A 22,233-nucleotide genomic window follows, 5' to 3' on the forward strand; every position below is an offset into this window, starting at 1 on the left:
TAAAAAGGATAAATTTTCCAGCTGTCAAAATGGCAAAGGTAAAATGTTGAAGAAATTGCAGTGAGATGGAGACTCATATTCTGCTGTCAATGTGACATGTGAATTGGCTTGCTCCTTCCAAAAAGAAATTTGGCCGAATGTATTAAGACCACTAAAATATGGGTATCCTTAAACATGAAACTGTCCCTTCTAAGAACATCGGAGCTTACCGTACAGAAAGAATCATAGTTATCCACCAAGACTGATGTATAAAAATATAAATCAGGGTGAAAAAGTAGAAACTGCTTGAATAGCCACAACAGCAGATTGATTCAATAAATCATGTTATCTTCATTTGCAAGAATATTCTTAAAAAATACCTAATTGCATGAGAAATTACACACAATTTAATATTAAGTAAAACAAAGATTTCTTTTTTAAACTACGTGCAGCGTGACTCCAGTTGAGAGGCTGAGTGTCAGGAAGCAGACACAGGAGCACATGATGGTGGGTGGTCCACCGCTGCACCGAGAAGCAGAGAAAACCCACCCACCCAGAGAACTGGCTGGAACACATCTGCGGGGAGAACCAAAGCAGAGCCTTTCTGGGTTACCCCCAGCTCGAGTCTGCTCCTGGGGCCTGTCACCTCTGCTCTAGGAGCCAAGCTGTAGCCTCTTAATGAAGCATCTCTTTGTGGGGAAAAGAGAAGGAAGGAAAGAAAGAAGAACAAGAGAGGAGGGGAGGGAGGGAGGGACAAAAATGTTCGCGGTAGGGCCTTTCTGAGTGTTAGAATTACAGGGAACTGTTGATTCCCTCTTTTTATATCCATGGCACAGTCTCGGATGATCGCATAGCTTCTTCATTACACCCGCTCAGATCTCTGGGACCCCCTGCTCGGTCAGGGAGTAGTGTGGGACGGGATAGGAAGAACCCTACAGATTAGGACCTGTCAGATCAAACCAGTCAATAAAGTGCCTCTTTAACTCATCCAGTCTCTGCCTGAACGACTCAGGTAGACACTCAGCGCTGCGGAGTTCTGTCCTCTCCCAGGGTCCTCTTCACGGGAGCATCAGGATAGCTGATGGGACCTGACGGCCCCGGAGGGCCAGCCGCATAGCCTCTGGACCTCACCTGTCTGAGTCCATCTGCCTTTGGAGAGGGGAAGGACCTGGTTCGGCCGTTTGTCTCGAGTCGGGATGTCTCTGAGTGCTGAGCTTCTTAGGTGTGACCGCAGGTCTTGCTCGCCTTCGGGCCCTCCAGCAGCTTCTCAGTTTTCTAAAGGATCCCATCAAACCACCGCCCCCTGGACAGACTGCTCCACCACGGTCTGTCCGAAGGTTCCCAGAGTTTTGTCAAAGCTGGGAGAGGAGTCACTTTACCTCTCTAGACCCCAACACTCTCAGCTCTTAAATTACTAATTGAACAAGTTTGAAAAAATGGCCCCTGAGTCTATGTTGGTGTCCAGCTCAGTGACATCAAGATTTTCAGAACAGAGGAGAACTTCTTTCTCCATGGACCACCTTGGTCTTCCATTTCCCCCCTTACTGGCATTTCCAAACAACCTCCTAAAAATGCACTTCATCATTCTGGCCGGGGGCTTGCTGCCTAGGCCAGCTCTGTCTGAAACAGGCGTCATTCTGTGATTTGACTTTAATCTGATAGAATTCTCTTAGGTCTGGCACAGGGCCTGGGCTAATTAAAAACATTCTCTTTTGCCTTACTCATCACTATCCCATGGAGATATTTCTCTTAGGGGCTTCATATAAAGAAATGCTTAATTGAAGGCAGGATTTAAGAGTTTCTGGGTCCTCTGGCCACACTAATAACATTTACTTTTACTGCGTTCATTAATGAATGGTCCTCCAGCCACCAGTGTGGAGAGAACAGAGTGTTGAGGATGCAGGTGTTGGCGCCACTGGCCCCTCACAGGCTAAGCGAGGGCTCATCCATTTGAGCTGATATCCCTCCTCTGCCCCCCGCACAAGCTGTGTGACCTTGGGAAAGTAACTCAGCCTCTCTTGGCCACCATTTCCTCATCTGTAAAATGAGGTCAGTGAACTAGAGGATCTCTACCATCCTTTCTGTTTAGAAACCTGTAATCCTTCTCATTTTTGTAAGTGAAGCCCAGCTGGATGTAGGCCCTGGGGAGCTATTAAAGAACAGAGCAGGTGCTGGACGCTGGGAGAAGAGATGGGATTTCACAAAAAGAAAAAGCCATCCGCCAAGGAACAATGCCAGGGCTGCATTTGTGAAATTTTACTCTCGACTCCAGAGGTCTGTGCTTGGTTGGATTTCTGGGTCCCAGAGGGATGTCTGAGCAAGTGGCAGATGGGGGGGGGGGGGGTGCACATCACGCCTTCCACAGGCCACATCTCGGAAGGAGGTCTTCTACCCGCTCTCACTCAGGACCCCGCGGTGCTCAGGCTGAACACACCCAGCCCTAATTGCCTGCTGTCGCCACGTCGACTGCCTTCCTGTAAACACTCCTCACGCAGACTTCGCGGCTCTCTCTCACCCTTTCTCCCTCAGGCTTGAGGACTGTCCCTTCCCCGCTCTCGTGCCCTTGGCGGACATGCTGTTCTCTCCCTGCCCTTGGCCCTGGCAGCCCGTTGCCTCATGTCAACGCTGGGTGAGCACAGCCGAGATGAACGGAGGGGAGCTTGGCTCAGGTACCGGGATTTATGGCACAGCCAACTCACTACCGACCGGTTTTGCTTCCTCACCGACCATGGAAAGTGGTCCAGCAGCCTCACAGGAGATCCTGACATCAATAGCACGTCTCAGCAGGTTGGACCCCAGCCTCTGATTTCACTGGTTGGAAACCTGACTGCTGGCAGTGCCAGGCCCGGCTGACCACGTGCCAGAGGGCACATCGCTATGTTGACGGGGCTTCTGGCTCGGAGGCTGGACTGTAAACAAAGAAGGAAAGTCCCAAAAGATCCTGGCCCCGATGGTCTTCATTCCTAGCCACAAGAAGTGGCTGGTACATTCTATTTCAGCTTCAGGACACAGAATGTGCTAGGGAACAAGGCATTCATATATTAACCTTCAAGTCAAATCATCTGATACTTGTGGGTTCTGACATCCTTACAAATGCAGGCTCTCTCTGGACACCGCTGGTAGAGATCAGCCTGGGAAGAGGAATTGTGCGTAGACAAACCAAAACCTCTCCTTTCCCCCCACCCTCCTCCTCTCTACTTTCTAGAAAATCTTGCCCTCAAAATTTACAATTGCTTCTTTTCATTGAAAGACGTGTTCAGAAGCTTTGAGAAAATAGAATGGTGAGTTTTGCTAAATTTGAATAAAACAAAAACTACAAAGTGTGTCCACTCAAGTTGCATTTTCTTGAGCTTTAATCATAGTTATTGATAATAACACAGAACTAGGTATATGCATCTGTGATTTGAAATTCTTGCCTCTTGAGACCATTAAAAAAGAAGGCAGAGGGCATTTCAGTGCAGCTCTGCTGGGCTTCTGTTGGAATCCTCTATCTGTGGGTCGTTTCTCTGTTCAGTTTGGGGGCTGCCACAGATGCTCCAGCAACTGGAACATTTTTGTGTTCTGCTCACGTGCTTGGATTTTAACCTTTGAAACCTTTACTCTACAATCTAAACAGTAATTGCTTATAGGACAGTCGAGTCATTGAGATGCTCTTTCCACAGACTCTTTTAGTGCTTCCCTCTACCCAGCTCCCTAGACTTTCTATTTAAGTGGCTACCAGATCCACCTATGAGCTGCAATTAGACTGGTCATTTTAAAAACAACACTCGGCTTACTCCGTTTAGGGTAACAATGATTATTCTGAAGTGACCTAGAATTGCGTGTCCCATGCAGAGAAAACCACCTGCTCCTTAGAGATCTAGGGTGGAAGAGAACCACAGCAGCTATTCTGTCAGCTCTGATTTTTTTTTTGAAGACCTAACTATAAAAACTAGCAAAAATTGCACCATTTATGCTGAAGTCTGTGAGCTCCGAACACCCCTATTTTCCTGCTGAGACCCACGTCTGCTAAGCTGGTAAAGACTCGGGCAGTATCACAAGGGTTAAAAGTTTACATCCAACGCCAGAGACCAGGGACTGATCCCTGGCTTGTCCTTGTCTACCTGTGTGATTTGGGGCAAGTTATGTATACTTCTGAGCTTCAGCTTTCTCATCTGAAAAAACTGAGGATAATCAAAGTATCCAATACGTAGAGTGGTTGTGAGGATTAAATGAGATGGTGTGTATAAAGTGACAGAAACTTTTAATGTATATGCCCCATCTTGTTCGACTCTCCCTGGCTTAGGGGGACTGAAGATACATTTCTAGTTGTCCACAACTTGAGAACAGGGTCATGTGTCTACATGCTGCATACCCTGAACTCCTAGCCCCAAATCTAGCGTATAAAAAGTCCCTGCAAATATAAACAATTATTATTCATCAGAAATGTGTTGAGGCTACCACTTCCCACCTGATTCTCATTGATTTCTGTTTGTGAAGGTTATGCCTGTGGCCCTGAGGGCTCAGACACTGCCTTGCTATTCTGGGGAAGAGCGAAAGGCTGTCCTCTCCACTGCGGGAGCGGGGGCAGCCTACAGTGAGCAGTCAGTATGGCCTGCCGTTGACGCGGAAGAGTTCTTCCTAAAATGCCAGGATCCCCGAACTCCAGCCACGCACTCCGATCCTGCGTCAGAGTGCCAGGGAGGCACACTCTCCCTCCTGCTGGAGCAGCTGAAAGAGAGCAAAGCTCCACTGTGCTTTGGGCCCCCGCCTGCCTGGACTCAGATAAAAGGCATGTCCACGCTCTATCGATACAGGTGGGCCCAGCAGGGATAATTCACCTCTTCCTCTGGAGTAATTATCTACAGTTACTTACGCACAGACCCAGGGACCCTGAGCCACGCTGACACTCCAGCAGCAAGGGCAGGGCACAGGATGACAGGGCTAGTCAGACCAGGCCCTGTGCCTCCAGCCAGAATGCCCCCACTGTCCAGCCAACCAGGGATGGGATCCAGACACCCTGGTTCCCCACTCCCTGGCTGAAAGAGACTTCTGCACTAGGGTCAATAATGCCCCGGTGCCGGCGGCCTGGGGTGAGATCCTGGACTGAGGCCACCGGGGAACTGGTTCAGGTAATGGGATGCTGAGCGGGCCTTTTCCTGTCGCCTCAGATGGGTGGCTGGTGCACAGAACTAAAGCAAAGGGGTGTCACCTGCCCCCCATTCTCACGGAAGTTATACGTAACTGGGGGCTAGACACCCCTCCCTGGCTTACTGAGAAGCAAGCCATCAGCTCTGCTATCCATCCAACTGCTACCCCTTTCCTCTCCCCTTCCTGAGTTGGGGACGCAGGGAAGAAAAGAGTATCACTTACCCCCAGTGCAGGACTCACACTTCCAGCCATTTCCTCTCTCTCTCTTTGGGGGAATCTTCTCAAAAAGAAAGAGAAAGTCTCCAAGAAAACCAAACCAAGCACTGGGTGTGCAGAGAGAAGGGGCTGGCATCTCGTTCCGCCGGTGGATGTCAGCCACGCGTAGCCCCGGGCGACAGACTGCTCCGCCGGCCACGCAAAGAGCGGAGCGAGGGCGGGGCCAGGGTGGAGGGGGGATGGGCGTGTTTTACCCAGGTTGGATGGATGGACCCCGTGGATGAAGCAGGCCCTTTCCCCAGCCAAGGGGACAGGCTGCCAGGAGAGGAGACCCCGGCTATGAGAGACTGGGGCTCCTCAGCCGGGAGGGGCAGCGCTGGTGGCAGGCTTGGAAGAGGTCTGGTTCTGGGAGAAGGGAAAGAGATCAGCCTTAAGCCAGAACTGAGTCTGGAGTTTTAAACTAGACTATACCAACCTAGATTTTTAAATAACTGAAAGTTGTAAAAAGCTATGGGTTCTTCCTGAGACTTCATGAAAAAATGAGACATGGTTGATGGAGAACGGCCGACAGAAACGATGGGGAGAAAAATAAGAAAATAAGTCCTTTCCATGTTTGTCCCCCGCAAAATCTCATACGTGTAAATGACAGCTATCTAGCAGTCCTGAGTACCTCACAATGCAAACTGATTCAGAATATGTCGACACTCTGTAAATTCTCATTTAGCCTTTTGAAATATAAAATGACAAACTCTAGCATAATTTGTCTGGTAGATACACTAATATCTCCTATTTCCTAATTTTTTCACTTAGCAGAAAGAGAGAAAAATGTCCATAATTCCCTCTTTACTGATTTCCTTATAAAGGTTCAAACCTTTATATGTTCAAATGCCTGCTAAGAAGTTGTTTGATTAATTAATATTATTTAATAAGCAATGGTTTATTTTTATTTTGTTTTTTTAAAGATTTATTGATTGATTGATTGCTATGTTGGGTCTTCGTTTCTGTGCTAGGGCTTTCTCTAGTTGCGGCAAGCGGGGGCCACTCTTCATCGCGGTGCGCGGGCCTCTCACTATCGTGGCCTCTCTTCTTGCGGAGCACAGGCTCCAGACGCGCAGGCTCAGTAGTTGTGGCTCACGGGCCCAGTTGCTCCGCGGCATGTGGGATCTTCCCAGACCAGGGCTCGAACCCGTGTCCCCTGCATTAGCAGGCAGATTCTCAACCACTGCGCCACCAGGGAAGCCCTAAGCAATGGTTTATTAATCAAAGATATTAAACAATTACTATCTTCTTCAGACATGCTAGAAAATAACCAACGTATTTTACCCTCTGTTAAAGCTTTATGTGGTTATATAATTTTTATATATTATTTTACTCTCTAGAGATTCTAGGAAGCCAAGACTAAAAGTGAAAAAAAATCCCCCAAATTAAGCAAAGAGCTAAAGAGATGATCAAATGTGGTTTATTTTAATGCAACCTCTCAATAAATAATATAATTCATGCTGTTATGCTTTGCTCAAGAGACCCCACTTATCATAGGGGGAGATGTGAAAATATTGCCAGATAGTTGCCATAGTAACTGCTGTGTTTTTGATGTTGGGTCAGAAAGTCCAGGGCTAAGGATAGCCAAAGATTGATATTGGGGTTTGGGGAGGCTCTCACTAAGAAAGTTTCTAGATCCATGGATATTCACACAGTAAAGAGACTACGGATTACATCATGGTGGTGTCCAAAAACCAACCCAACACTGCAGATCTGGGTTGCAGCTCCCATTTAGCAGACTTTCTATGGGGAATGAATCTTTCAAATGAAGGAAACTAGTCTGGGAAAATGTGAGGGTTAAATAAGACTTCTTTTTGACCCAAGCTTCTCATTCTTAAAAGGTCCAAAAGCTTTCCGTATCCACAAGAGTCCCAAATGTGACTGACCCTAATAATAGACAGACCTCTTCCATATAGATGCCTGGAGGTCCCCAGTGCAAACTATACTTTTAAAATTATCCTAAAACTTTTTTCAGGGCTCCTTCTTTGGCTGCTCCGTTGACCACAAGGATCGGGAAGCATCGAATGTTACGGCAGCAAAAGACATGCAGGGAGCTCACTATGACTGCCTCCCCCATATCTGCCCTCGCACACACCCATTCCTGTGTTGTGAGCTGTGGTAAGGTTTGAGTGAAGTGGGCCTGCCCTCATTTCTAGGTATGGGTCCCTACTGGTCTAAGCCAGGTTCTCAAACCTTAGTGTGCACGAGCGTCGGCACCTAGAGAGCTTGTGCAAGCAGTGTGCCTTCCCAGTTTCGGATTCAGTTGTCTGGAGTGGGGCCTGGGAATCTGTATTTCCAGCGAGGTTTCAGGTGATCTGGATGATACCCGGTTTCCTGTCACTTGCCTCCACTGCACTTTAAATAGTACAGTAGGTGAATTCCAAAAGCGTTCGTTACACTCAAGAGATGAAAACTCTCTGTGTGCCAAGGGGGTAGGGGAGTTATGGGGGTCGATTTACTTTAGAGCAGTGGGTCTCAACATTGACCACCTGGGGCTCTCTAAAAAAAAAGGAAAAACTGAGAGCCAGCCCCTACTCTCAAGAGATTCTAATTTCATTGTTCTGGGGAGGCCTGGGCATCAGTATTTTTCAAACTCCCCCAGAGATTCTAATGCCCTTTTTAGTGGAAGCAAGGGACCCAGTGGACTCTAACATGGGACCTGGTCCAGCTGGCCCTATGGATTCAAATAGCTTTTAGGGAAGATAGCTTTTCCGGGTCCTGGATCTCCAGGTAAATGGCATTGTCCAGTTTTGCATACTAAGCCACGTGGCTAATTCTGCTCAACTCAAGTAGAAGGTCTGAGTAGATAAACAGGAAAAAGAGAAGGTAAACAAAAATAGCAAATTACAAAGTACACAATTACGATTAATTTAAATAGTAGTGATGATATTTGCCTTACAATACACTTTGAACTTGGATACTTATAGCTAATACTTAAGCAATACTTACTGTATTCCAGAGACTATCCTATGCTTTAACCTATTACCTAAAGGATTCCTCCTAATAACTTCTAAGGAGGATGCTGTCTTTCTCATGATCATTTTCCAGATGAGATTATTGAAGCTCAGAGAGGTTAGTCACAGGCCCAAGGCCACACAGCCAGGGAGTGGAGGGCTGGGATCCAGACCTAGATGGTCTGTGTGCTCAACCACTGTGCTAGATGCTGCCCATCTGCTAATATTGACATTTGGAATACTTAACTTATTCACCCAAAAAAGCAAAGCAGAAACTGGCTACGTGGTAGTCCCTGTCCGGGGTTAGCACACAGTCTTTGAGAACTTCATCTGTCACTGACCCCCCTTCAGTTTATTCCTGTTAGAGAGCTTCCCAGATCTTAGAGAAGGATGTAAACATCGGATAAGAGGACCCAAACGTGTCTGGCACCACACAAATGCTCCACCGCTCAGCTGTGCGTTGAATCCCGGGTTTTGCTTCAAGGGGCACGGTGTCACGGGGGCTTCATTTCAGACTCTAGTGGCTCAAATCCCACCGTTCTGCCTTGGGCAAGTTCCTTTGTCTCTGAGCCTCTGTTTCTCTACCTAGAAAGTGAACTAACAATGAGATTCAGTAATTAGACTTATTATGGGGAATAAATGAGAACACAGGTGGGTGCTCCGCATGAGGTAAGAGCCAGCATGGTGAGTGTAAACCTCACCACAGGACGCATGCTGTTCCTCCTCTGGTTTACAGTCGACCTTGAACAAACATGGGCTTGAACTGGGCTGGTCCTCTTATATGCAGAATTTTTTTCAATAGTAAATACCAAACTATACCATCCTAGGTTGGTTGAATCCGCAGATGCAGAACCGCAGATACAGGGACCTACTCTGGGACTTGAGCATCCGCGGATTTTGGTAACCATGGCGGGTCCTAGAACCAATCCCCTGCAGATACCAAGGGATGACTGTATTTCTGTTGACAATGTCTTGCATAGGAAAAAAAATACTTAATAGGGCTTCCCTGGTGGCGCAGTGGTTGGGAGTCCGCCTGCCAATGCGGGGGACACGGGTTCGAGCCCTGGTCCGGGAAGATCCCACACACCTCGGAGCGACTAAGCCCGTGCGCCACAACTACTGAGATTGCGCTCTAGAGCCTGCGAGCCACAACTACTGAGCCCGCACGCCACAACTACTGAAGCCCGCGCGCCTAGAGCCTGTGCTCTGCACGCAACAGGAGAAGCCACTGCAATAAGAGGCCTGCACAATGCAGCGAGGAGTGGCCCCCGCTCGCCGCAACTAGAGAAAGCCCCGCGCTCAGCAACGAAGACCCAGTGTAGCCAAAATAAATAAATAAATTTAAAAAAAAATACTTAATAAATATTTTTGAATAAATTAATGAGTGAGTGGATAAGACAAACCACTTCACTGTTGGTTTTAACTCACTCATTGAAATTCAGGGAAACCAGAGACAGCTGTTTCTCAGAAAAGGCACTTCTCTTTGGAACTAAACACAGAATCCCACAGACCTCAATTTGTCAGGGTACCAGTTTTTTATCTTCCCACCACTTCCGGTATTCGATTTCTGTGTATTTTCTTTCCAAACAGGAAACACCTCTTCAAACAGGATTTCTCTGTCTTGATTCTTCCTGTCTCATTAGTCTAGTCACTGTCTTAACACGGGTTGGACAACAGCCTTGGTTGGCCAAGCATTTCACAGTTTTAGTACCAACAGTCCTGTGTTCAAGGAAACCTCTCTCACATCACCCTCCTTGGCACCCAGATATCTTTGAACTGTAAAAGCTTAACATTTGGGTACCACACATTGTAATATAAAATGTCTCAAAATAACTCATTCCTCTGCACCCGACCTTTGTCAAAGAACAACATATGCCTTCCCTCTCAGTGTCTTGTTTTGGATACGATCACAACGGGAAAAAGGTAAACACGAGAATGAATGTGTCATATTTATGGAAAATAAACACTAATTTTTTGGCAAAAGCCAAAACAGGAATTAATATAAAAAGAAAGACTCACGTCCCTTCAAGATGTTTTTCTTTAAGTTGGATTATTTAAACAGAAGGGAATGTGAGAAAATGCTTATCATGAAGCAAAGAGCAGCGAGTTCTCATGAAAATGTAATGGTGCGGTTTCAGCTCAGGGTACATCCAAGGTTTGCTGGAAATGCGATTATACAGTTTGCCAGAATCAGATTTTACAGCTGTGGGCCTGATGGGAAAGATTGTAAAATCGCTCACCCAAGAAAGGAATAGCATTTCTCACTGAATCCTTAAAGGGCTCGTTCCTCACATCCAAGTGGACTTCATTGTTAATGAGAATTCATTCAATATGGCACTGGTTGTCTAGGATAGAATCTTGTTTTATACGGCAGTCTGCCTGGAAGTTCATCTATCAGTGTATATCTGTCCAGCTCCGGACACACGTGGATGTCATGGGCCTACTGGTAACACTTCGTTTTGTAGTATGCCTTTCAACTACTATCAGAACTTATTTATTAGAACCAGGTGTTGCTGTAATATTGAACTGCTTCTGAAAAGCTAAATTTAACATGGGAGCTGAGCAAGGAAAAACAAGTTTTCATAACATGACAGGTGTTCTTCATGTATGGTAGCCGCCCCCCTCATCCGCGGGCAATACATTCCAGGACTCCAGGGGATGCCTGAAACCGTGGATGGTACCAAACCCTAAATATACCATGTTGTTCCCTATAGATAATACCTATGATAAAGTTTAGTTTATAACGTAGGCAGAGTAAGAGAATATCCAAATTGCCAGCATCACTACTCTTGCACTTTGGGGCCAGTGTTAAGTAAAATAAGGGTTACATGAACACAAGCACTGCCACACCGTGTCAGTCGATCTTACTGGCTACTAAGTGACTAAAGGAGAGGAATCGCTGGGCAAAGCAATGATTCACGTCCCGGGCGGAACTGAGCGAGATTTCATCACGCTAATCAGGACAGCGCACAATTTAAAACTTATAAATTGTTTATTTCTGGAATTCATGCAATATTTTTAGGCCGTGGATGACCCAAAGTAACTGAAACCATGGAAAGCAAAACCACAGATAAGGGGGGACTCCTGTAATTCTAAAAGTCCAGATCATCAGAAAGCAACCCTCATTATGGAGAACAGTACGGAGGCTCCTTTAAAAACTAAAAATAGAGCTACCATATGACCCAGCAATCCCAGTCCTGGACATATACCCTGAGAAAACCATAATTCGAAAGGCTGCATGCACGCTGCTCTTCACTGCAGCTCTATTTACAATAGCCAGGACATGGAAGCAACCTAAATGTCCATCAACAGAGGAATGGATAAAGAAGCTGTGGTACATATATACAATGGAATGTTACTCAGCCATAAAAAGAAACAAAATAATGCCATTTGCAGCAGCATGGATGCAACTAGAGATTGTCATACAGAGTGAAGTTAAGTCAGAAAGAGAAAGAAAAATATCATAATATCACTCATACGTAGAATCTAGAAAAATGGTGAACTTATTTGCAAAGCAGAAATGGATGTAGAAAACAAACCTATGGCTACCAAGGGGGGAAGGGAGGGTGGGATGAACTGGGAGATTGGGATTGACATATATACAATACTATATACAAAACAGATAACTAATGAGAACCTACTGTATGGCACAGGGAACTCTACTCAACGCTCTGTGGTGACCTAAATGGGAAGGAAATATAAAAAAGAGTGGATAGATGTATATGTATAACTGATTCACTTTGCTGTGCAGCAGAAACTAACTCAACATTGTAAAGCAACTATACGCCAATAAAAATTAATCAAAAAAAAAGGAACTCTCATTCATTCTAAATACTTTCCAAAGAGAAACGCATTACCTCAGCTGTGCCATCTTTAGACCGCAGTACCTTCTGATGTCCTCACTAGATGGACATTAATTCTCATTTTCTGACACCAGACCAACGATTGCAAATAGAACCAGTTACCCTCCCCCATATCCCCCCCAATTTGAGCCTCCTCCCTCCCCAGGTCCAGCGTTTAAATGAGAAGACGCCACAGTATGGCCTGCATGATTGCCAATGAAGAGGAGATGATTTTGATCTAAAAAGTCCACATGAAGAAGACTCCAAAATTATTCTTCACTCTAAATTTTACTGATTTTAAGGGCAAACTGAGTTCTGCCTCAAATCCTGTTGCGAGAAGACATCAAGATGCATGCGAAAGTGGAGAATTTGATATTTCTTCACCCATTCATTCTGATCAGGTTAAAACAACACCAGCTATGTTCAAAAATAAAGTGCTGCATGTGAAAAATATCTTCCAGTTTTAAGGGCCAAGGCTCAAGTTGAAAAGCTTCAATGATCTTAAGGGTCTGGACATTTTGTTTTAATTTTAAAAATAAAACATTTTGAGTGTCTTATATGTTCCAAGCCAAGAATGCAGTCACTCTTCAAAAACACAACTTCTAATAACACCGTTGAACAATAAATTGTGGGCTGATTTTCCTTTTAAAAGTAACATCTATTCTTCACTAATTGATTTAGCCATCTTGAAAAGAGCCACTAGGTTTTTAAAAAATTATTTGACCAGCTTTTTCTTTTTCATTTCTGGAACATATTAATCTTACTTCAGTAAGCATCTCTGCTCCAGTGCAACACTTCTGAAGCCAAAACAAACCTAGAGATTATCTTCACTGTAGTCAAAGTCAGTAGTTGTCACCCATGTATCTCAAATTGGAAATTCATAATTCTCCTTATTGAAAAGCTTACAGGAAATGTCTTGAGAACTAAGCAAAGATGGCTTTTTAGGGATAATATTAGAAACCCAATGGTTACACCATCTCACATGGTATAATTGGAAATAGTGGACATGACTTTTTCCTGTGCATTACATTTAGCAATTGCTACCCAGGAGGAAGCACTACCAGGACAGGCAAATGCATCCTGGGGATTAATGACAGCCCAGGGGTTGCCAAGGGACTGAGTTGATGACAAAATTCCATTAATTCCAACTAGTCATTTTGCCCTAGGATGTGCTGTCCAGCTAAGTAGCTCTGACTATTTGTAGTGCGTGCAAATAGCCTGAAATACAAAAATACACACACTGACTTACAAAATACATTCCCCTCCAGCCAAAATAGGATTTTTTTTTTTTCTTCTGGTTCAGGTTTCATCCTAGTGGTTCAATACCTGTGAAACTGTAAAGGGAACTGTGATATGAATTTAGAAGAATCCCGTCAGAGTTGAAACTGCCTTACCAGGATTTGAGAATCCAGTGGAAAAATCTCGCTTTCAGATCCCAACATGTTCAGCACATTGGAACAAGACTGCCAAAGATTTCACTTACCAATAACAATGCGTGATATTTTTTAACGCGTTTCTCAGGATTTGACAAGTGTAAATGATTGTCGATCATAGTTGATGACCACTAGGCATGAAGGTTTTATGTTCCTTTTTTTAAGCTTCTGTTTTCAAAACTATAAAATTACTCTGGTAAAACACAAATATGTATTTCTCCCAAAGTCATAAATGAGAATTCACGGGGCATTTACAGAGGATTAGAAAGCAAATGTCCTGCAGTCTGGTTAAGGACCATCTCCTCCCATCTCCCCGTGCCCTCACCCCATCCCGTGACCCCACTGAACATGAATTAACCACATCGAGAGAGGTGCTCTGTTTACTTGTTCTTATCTCCCACCTACAAAGACTGTGAGCTCCTGAGCTCAGCCGCTGTCTCTTGTTTGTTTGTATACCATCTAGTGCCCAGCCCATGGCCTGGCAAGTAATAGGTGCTTAAATAAAGCACTGAACCATGAGGCTAATATAGTCAACCATATTCTAACAGAGAAGCTAAATGGTGACTTGAGGCATAATTTTGGTCCAAAATGCAGTACTCGCAGCATTTATATTTTAGAAGAGGAAATGTACTTGAGCATTTCTTGCAGGCTACTTCCTTCCACCATTTGGTGTTACTTTTCTCCCTTCAACACCAAATAGTCTGCACTATTGATACTGTGTATAAAATAGATAACTCATGAGAACCTACTGTAGAGCACAGGGAACTCTACTCGATGCTCCGTGGTGACCCAAGTGAGATGGAAATCCAAAAAAGAGGGGAGATATGTATATGAATAGCTGATTCATTTTGCTGTACAGTAGAAACTAACACAATATTGTAAAGCAACTATACTCCAACAAAAATTTTTTTTAAAAACTCAACCAGTCTGTTAGGAAATAAAAAGGGGGGCAAATGGCATTGTAGCCCCCTTCATTTGGTCCCTGCCCTGACTTTCTTGTGATTCATGGGGCATACATACCGTGGTGAACTAGAAACATCTGAAACCCCAACTCTCTAATCTGTAAATATGAGGGACTTTCTGTAAATCAAGATCAAATCCACCTACACTGATGAGATGCTATTTAACACAACACTTGGAAAAGGGAAAGAAAATAGTAGAAAAACCTCAGAAAAGATAATGAAAAACTCTAGAGGAGCTGAGATTTCAAGAACTTGAGATTAATTAGGATAGTATTTTAGAAAAGAGAAGGTGGGAAAATCTAGATCCGGACAAGTGATGAGCAGACATTTTTGCGTGATGGACAATTAAGGAAGGTTAAAGATGCTTAAATCTATGCTTTTGTTTTGAGTCAAAACATATTTAGAATAGCCTGGAGGTGGAAGGTACATGTTTCTAAAGATTGTGTCCTGACATCATAGAAGAACGCCAATGAGAAACTTGCCCTAATGTCATAGTCAGGACCTGGATGCTAGAATGCCAGCACCCAAGCGAGGGCCTATGTCAGGGCAGAGGCTGCCTCCTTTGTGCACGTCCCAGTAGAGACAGAAAACTGGATTCAAATCCTTATTACGTCTACAACATTTGTCAAACTCCCTTGGGCAAAATACTATTTCTAAACGTCCATCTTGCAACCCTGTTTTGAGGGGTGATAAAATCAATCTGGTTTCCCCATCTTGATTCCCACAAAATCAGCCTCTTTTCTCTATTTAAGTACATTAATGTTAGAGTGTTTGTGGTCCAGAGCCCAGCTCCTAAGGCAGCGTCGCTGTCTTTGTGGGGAAGCTGTAAGATGGATGCTAGCACAGTCTGCTAAATTCCATCCTCCAAGCAGACCAGAGGGTGGAAAGGCCAGGCAGGTATGTTTAGAGAGCAGACTGGCTTCCAGCGCACGTTTGTGGCCAGCAAGGCAAAGGCTCTTGGGGGGTTCTTCCAAGCTAGTCTTAAGGATTCTAGACTCTCAGTCATATTCCCTTGACACCCAGTTTTTGTCGTGTGACCATGAGATCCTAATGAATTTGAAGAGTAAGGAGCCAGTGCTAACATTTCATCTATTGCCCTGTGAGACAAGCCAGTATACCCTCCAGTTAGGGGTGCTGTTCATTAGCAGGACTCTAAATTCAGCATGATGGTAAAGGGACATCAAGCCCCAGGGCAGGCCTACCAAGGAGAAAGTAAAGGCCAAGAGGATGTTTTCTATGTCCCCCAAATCCTCCTGTGCTGGAATCTGACTCACAAACTCGGATTGAGTGCCCACTGCCCAGTTTACATGTTCATGCACCTGGGAAGGACCCAAGAAGTGGAGTGAACAGGGTTTGGGGTGACTCAGGGGCAGGAGGAGAGCGGGATCTGTTGACCCCAGGTCAGCTACCTGGGTAGAAACAGCACTCACATTCCTCTCCCCAATGGCACAGCCATGGGAGCTAGTTCCTTCCCCAGGTCAGCCTCGATTTCCCTTGACAAAGTCATAACTGTCATTCTGAAGGCGTGTACAATTTTTTAAAGTTGGAGGACAACTGAGCTCTCTCATCGTCAATTGAATTCCACCTCTCTTAGCAGTGACTTGGAAACTTACTTGGAAACTTTTAAGTAAGTGAGTAGGATGGCACTCAGAAACACACACATACACAAGCACTTTCAATTTCAGTGCTATGAGTTCAACATCATTGAAAAAAAGGTGGGGATATGAGGTTTCAAAACCTCTTCTGGCTAGGATCCTGTAGGTAAATGAGAAGTCAAGCGATTCTTCTCCATAATCACAGTTTTTTTAAAAAAAAAGACCTTGACTAAACTTTACCTTTGATCATTGGTAAACAAGCTAGCTCATGAGGCTGGCCCAATATAAGGAGTTTTAACTCATAGACTGTCAAGTTCAGGTACACAGTGTGACTTTGGTACAACTTTTCACCTCTTCAGCTGTTTTTAATGTCTGTTCCCACTGATCCGTGTGCCACACAGCCTTGCTACAGCAGAAGTTTTGATGCTTCTATTTTTATATAGCCAATTTAAAGTGACTGCTAGGATATTTAATGCAGTCTAAAAACAAACTTCTAAACTTTAAGGTTTTTTTTTTTAACTATGTCCTTTGAATACCTGACTTCTGTACCCAAACCTTATCCCATTTCTCCATCTCATCTTGGACCACAAAGCTTCAAGAGGTAAGAGATGGGGCACATTTCTTAGGGGAAAAAAAAAAAAAAAAGCAGCTTGTAAAAGCTGAATATTTACTTTACGTCACACAATAGGAAACATGGTCAAAACATTTCCAGTGTGAAAATGGCTCTGTGGGCCCAGATACCCAATTTTACAGCATTCACAAGTAAAAGAAGGATTCAAAGACTGAACCATCATTAACATACTTGTCAAACTGCTGCATTAACCAGAAAGCCAGTTAACTAATTCACAGTGGGCAGTAAAGCTGAGAAGTGGGCTGGGATTCTCATGAGGTCTGGTTAGTGAATTCTTTCCCCATTATAATAGCTGCAAGGGAGGTCAAATTATAGCCAGAAAGTTACTCCAGGAGTTGGAAATCAGGGTGCAAAGAGTTGGACGGATATATTAGTTTTCCAACTCTGCCGTAACAAAATGCCACAGACTAGTTGGCTTAAATAACAGGAATTTATCTTCTCACAGTACTGGAGGCTAGAAGTCCAAGGTCACGGTGTCAGCAGAGTTGGTTTCTTCTGAGGCCTTTCTCCTTAGCTTGTGGGTGGCCATATTCCCCCTGTGTCCTCACATGGTTTTCCCTCTATATGTCTGTGTCCAAATCTCCTCTTCTTATAAGGACACCAGTTAGACTGGAATAGGGTCCACCATACAACTTCATTGTACCTTAATTACCTCTTTAAAGACCTTATCTCCAATTACAGTTCCATTCTGAGGTCGTGGGAGTTAGGGCTTCACCACATGAATTTTGGAGGGACACAATTCAACCCCTACCAATGGATGACTTCAAGGCTAGTTCACCAACATTTTCATAGCTTGGTACACCCATCCTCATTGCAAGGTGAGCCCACCACGCAGATGTGCAGTTGTGGGGTCTCTTCAGGGCACTCTGCCTGACAGCGCTGGAAACACCAGTTCTTGGCCCACGGGATCCCCATTCAAGTTCAGTGATGACAGTCCCACCAGTGTTGCAATTCTCCTTCAGAGTATCGTTCAAGCGATTAGATCTAACCTTCCTGGGTTGCATTTTTATTTCAATCTTGCCTCTCTCAACTGGCAGCTTCCTTGGATTTGGGCTGTTCCCTAACTCCTGAGTCACCCATTTCTTATGTATGACTTATTCTTTAACACAAATGGCGAAACCCATTCACCTAGTGAGTTTCATTAGTTTAACTCACGGAAGGCAACCATATCTCAAAATTCTTCATTATACGTTTCGGTTGCCACTAAGCCATTGATTAAAGAATTAGAATATAGTCATAAAGCGTTCTTGTAAAGATGTTGTTGATTTAACACTATAAGCTTCCCACTTTATTTTAAACACATTAGTGACATCACACACACACACTTAATTTGAATAACTTGAGTGCAGTTAAAAACAAAAGAAACAATACATAGATCAGAAATGGGCACAGCTATAAATGAAACTAAAACTGCAGAATGGTTCTGGGTCAAAGTGCCCACTGGCTTGAGAACCGGATATGCCATAAACCCAGCTTCACCATGAGGGTCCAGCCAATAGTGTAAGAGCTGCTTCTGGACAGGGAATCTCAGGAGACCAGATGGACGCAACTTTAGGGCCACCAGACAGGGAGGGAAAAACAGAGGATAAACTTTGAAAATAACCTATTTTGACGCAACTGCAAACTATCATTTCAAATCACATGAGAAAAATTAAACACTAAGAAAGATAACCAACAAACCAGCTTCCGCCCAACTAGGGAGATAGTATAGTGCAAACCTGCCATTCTCAAGTTTGATACACATCACAATCACCAGGACATAGTGTTAAAAATATAGATCACAGATCCCCAAAGGTGCCAGGACAGGCACAGAGTTGCCAGATACAATGCAGGTCAATGAAAATCTCTTAGCATAGGTATGTCTCAATATTGCATGGGACACACTCATACTAAAAATAGTTATTCATTGTTTATCTAAAATTCAGATTTAACTGGTAATCTGAAAAATGACCAGCCAGAAGAAAACTGGCTTTTGCTTTTTGGCTTTTGCTAAGTCTGGCAAATAACCCTGTTCCCAACAAAATGGAATACTTAATAGACCAATCTGAAATGACTTTAACATAAGTATGTTTTAGGGCCTCAAAGAGATAAAGGAAGAAATAACACTCATTTAATCAAACTATAAAAGTATGAAAAAAAAAACTGAGCAGATGAGCCAATTGCCCCCTGGAAATAATAATATATGTTGACATGGAAATTAACTTTTACAAAGTTAACAAACTGGATAAACCTATGACAGGGCAAAGTTAAAGGAAGAAAGGATGTGATATGAAGTAGTTTGCCTAGAATGCTGTACAGAGAGAGATATGGAGCTAAAAAGCATGCATGAGAGTTTAAGAGACATACAGGAGGGTGCAGAAGCTTCCTCGTGCTTCTAACAGGAACTCTGTCCAGAAGACTGGATGGGAGGGCAGAGGGGTGAATGAAAGGGGTAATGGCTCAGAGGTGTCCACAACAGAGTGGGTACAGAGGGCCTCAGAGGGTGAGTAAAACAAACAAAAGCCTCAAGGAGAATCCATATAGTAAAATGCAGAATACCAAGAATAAAGATAAAAACTTTCAAAGCCACAGGAGAGAAAAAAGTCACAGAGTGACACAAAGGGACCATTAATGATGGTAGACGTTTCCTTGGGGCCAGATGTGCTGGAAGGTCAGGGTGAAATGTTTAAACAGGATCGTTTACCACCCACAAACCACTCTGAAAGATCTGCAGAGGCATTGGAATCACCTGAGACTTGGATGTAACGTAATCACAGAAGCCATATCCCATCACCTTGGTCACAGAAGCAAGTTACAGGTCACCCCACACACGCACACTCAAAAGAAGAGGTTATTCAAGGCCATGAGTCATTGGGAGTCCTCTTAGAATTAGGTCTATGACACTGACCTTCAAATTATCTATCCAATTGCCTCCCAAATATCTGTATCTGAGACAACACAGGTATCGACAAAATATGTCCAAAAGTAAATAACCTTTTCCTCAACGCTTGCCCTTCCTCCTCTTTTGCAAAGCTCAGTTAGCATTAACCCAGTCACTCAGGTCCAAAAACATGGCAGTCACCGTTCACTCCTCATTCCTTCTCACCACTCCCACTCAGACAACCACAAGTGGAATAGATCCCCTTCTTCCATCTCCACTGCCTCTGCCTTAGTCAGGCAGTGGTCTTCTTGTCCCTAGACGACTACACTTGAAGCCAGTCTTTAAGCCGTTAAGCAGGTCCTCACGCTTATGGTCTTGCCCACCCGAAGCCACATGATAGCCAATGTTCTATCATAGTTGAGTCTATCTTCTTTTGCAGCTTTTTTGAAGGGCTATAGAAATGTGACAATAAGTATTTTCTATGCGGATGGGATAAAACTTTCTAAGCTTGATGCAGTTAGGCTGGGCAGTCAAGAGAGCAACCTCCACACCCAGAGAACCAGCTTAGCCTCACAGCTGGCTGCTGGGCTCCGAGGCCAGCCCTGGATACTGATGGGCCCCTCGAGCCTGGTCCACACATCTATCATTCATTCTGTTCATTGTGTGTCTCCCTTAGACTTACCAGGTTGAAAATATGGTCAGTGCCTGTAGAAATGGATGCTGTTATCTTAGTGATGGAGAAGTTTATTAAAGTAACCCCACATTTAGGAGAATTGACATAGGGTCTTTTTTTAACATCTTTATTGGAGTATAACTGCTTTGCAATGGTGTGTTAGTTTCTGCTTTATAACAAAGTGAATCAGCTATACGTATACATATATCCCCATATCCCCTCCCTCTTGCGTCTCCCTCCCACCCTCCCTATCCCACCCCTCTAGGTGGTCACAAAGCACCGAGCTGATCTCCCTGTGCTATGCAGCTGCTTCCCACTAGCTGTCTATTTTACATTTGGTAGTATATATATGTCCATGCCACTCTCTCACTTCGTCCCAGCTTACCCTTCCCCCTCCCTGTGTCCTCAAGTCCATTCTCTATGTCTATGTCTTTATTCCTGTCCTACCCTTAGGTTCTTCAGAACCTTTTTTTTTTTTTAGATTCCATATATATGTGTTAGCATACGGTGTTTGTTTTCCTCTTTCTGACTTACTTCACTCTGTATGACAGACTCTAAGTCCATCCACCTCACTACAAATAATTCAATTTCGTTTCTTTTTATGGCTAATTGACATAGGGTCTTGCACCACCCTACCAGCTGGATAATCTTACAAGAATCACTCAGCCTCGTCCACCCTATTTTTAATGGGACCATACACCTGCCCACAGCTGTCTCTTAGAAATCAAAGAGGATTTGTGAGAAAATTTCTCCAATCCTTTTAGAAAAAGGGTGAGCAGTCAATTTGCTGAATTATTTTTCATATCTGGTAGATATGTTCTGATAACTTTTACATTTTGTTGATTTTCCTGTTCAAACACTGCAAAAATACCCTTAGTCATTGATGTGCAAAATTCACCTCAGCGTTGCAATTTCTGTGGGCTAATTTCTGAAACTATTGCAGCTCTTGCCAGGAAAGAGTAAGATGTAATACTGTTCTGATGTATCTCATATTTTGTCAGAACCCTTTCTTCAGAATTAATAACCTGGATACCTTGCTCCAAAATATATGAAGGATAGGCTCTTTACAGAATTCTGCCACACAGTTGAAACTAAATCAGCATGTGTGTCTGGAAAAACTCCATCATTTTGTGAAGCCAGTAAATATCCCTCCTTAGCAAATGTACTGGTAATGGATCACAAAGTCACTTGATCTATCTGTATGCAATAAAATATTTGAAGGCATTGCTAATTTCTGATTTCTCATTTGTAGTTTTGTTGCAGGACCGAGAACCCAGATGAAAGGTTACAGGGACGAATCTGAGTTTCCTGTAGACCTGAGCCCACCGCTCTCCCCCGGCTTCCATCCACCTGCGATAACCAGGGTGTGTCCGCTCCCACCGCCAGCGTGTGCTCGCCTAGCTCCCTGAGCAATGTCAGCATCTTTCCAAGGCCCTCCAGTGGCAGAAAGCTGGAACTGCAAGACCAGGTAGGCTTCCTGGAAAGCCAAGGGGCTGAGTGATTTGTCTCCACCCGCCCTCCCTGTGAACAGGGTTAGAGCTGAGAATCATGATTGATACACATAACTAACCTTTTCCCTCACACATTCTATGCGGATAAAAATGGTGTCGAATTATGAGCCCAGTACTTCACAATCACCTCCTCCTCACCAAAACCCAATATACAGTTGGGAAACTGAGGCTGAGTCGGCAGGTGAATCACTGGAGGTCGTACAACTGGCCAGTGACAGAGCCAGGCTGTGAGCTCAGGTCTCTCTGTCTTTTTCAGTAGCTCTCAGACCTGAGTGTATATCAGAATCCCTGAGAGGCTTTTAGAGCCTGGTCCCAGAGCCCTGGGAGCCCCGTGATCCGTATTTTAATGCCATCTCCTGGCAAATGTGATGTGCGTGCAACTTAAGGAGGCCAGGTCTGAATCACACC

This window comes from Balaenoptera ricei, chromosome 17 (genome assembly GCF_028023285.1).
Source record: "Balaenoptera ricei isolate mBalRic1 chromosome 17, mBalRic1.hap2, whole genome shotgun sequence".
Classification (NCBI taxonomy): Eukaryota; Metazoa; Chordata; class Mammalia; order Artiodactyla; family Balaenopteridae; genus Balaenoptera; species Balaenoptera ricei.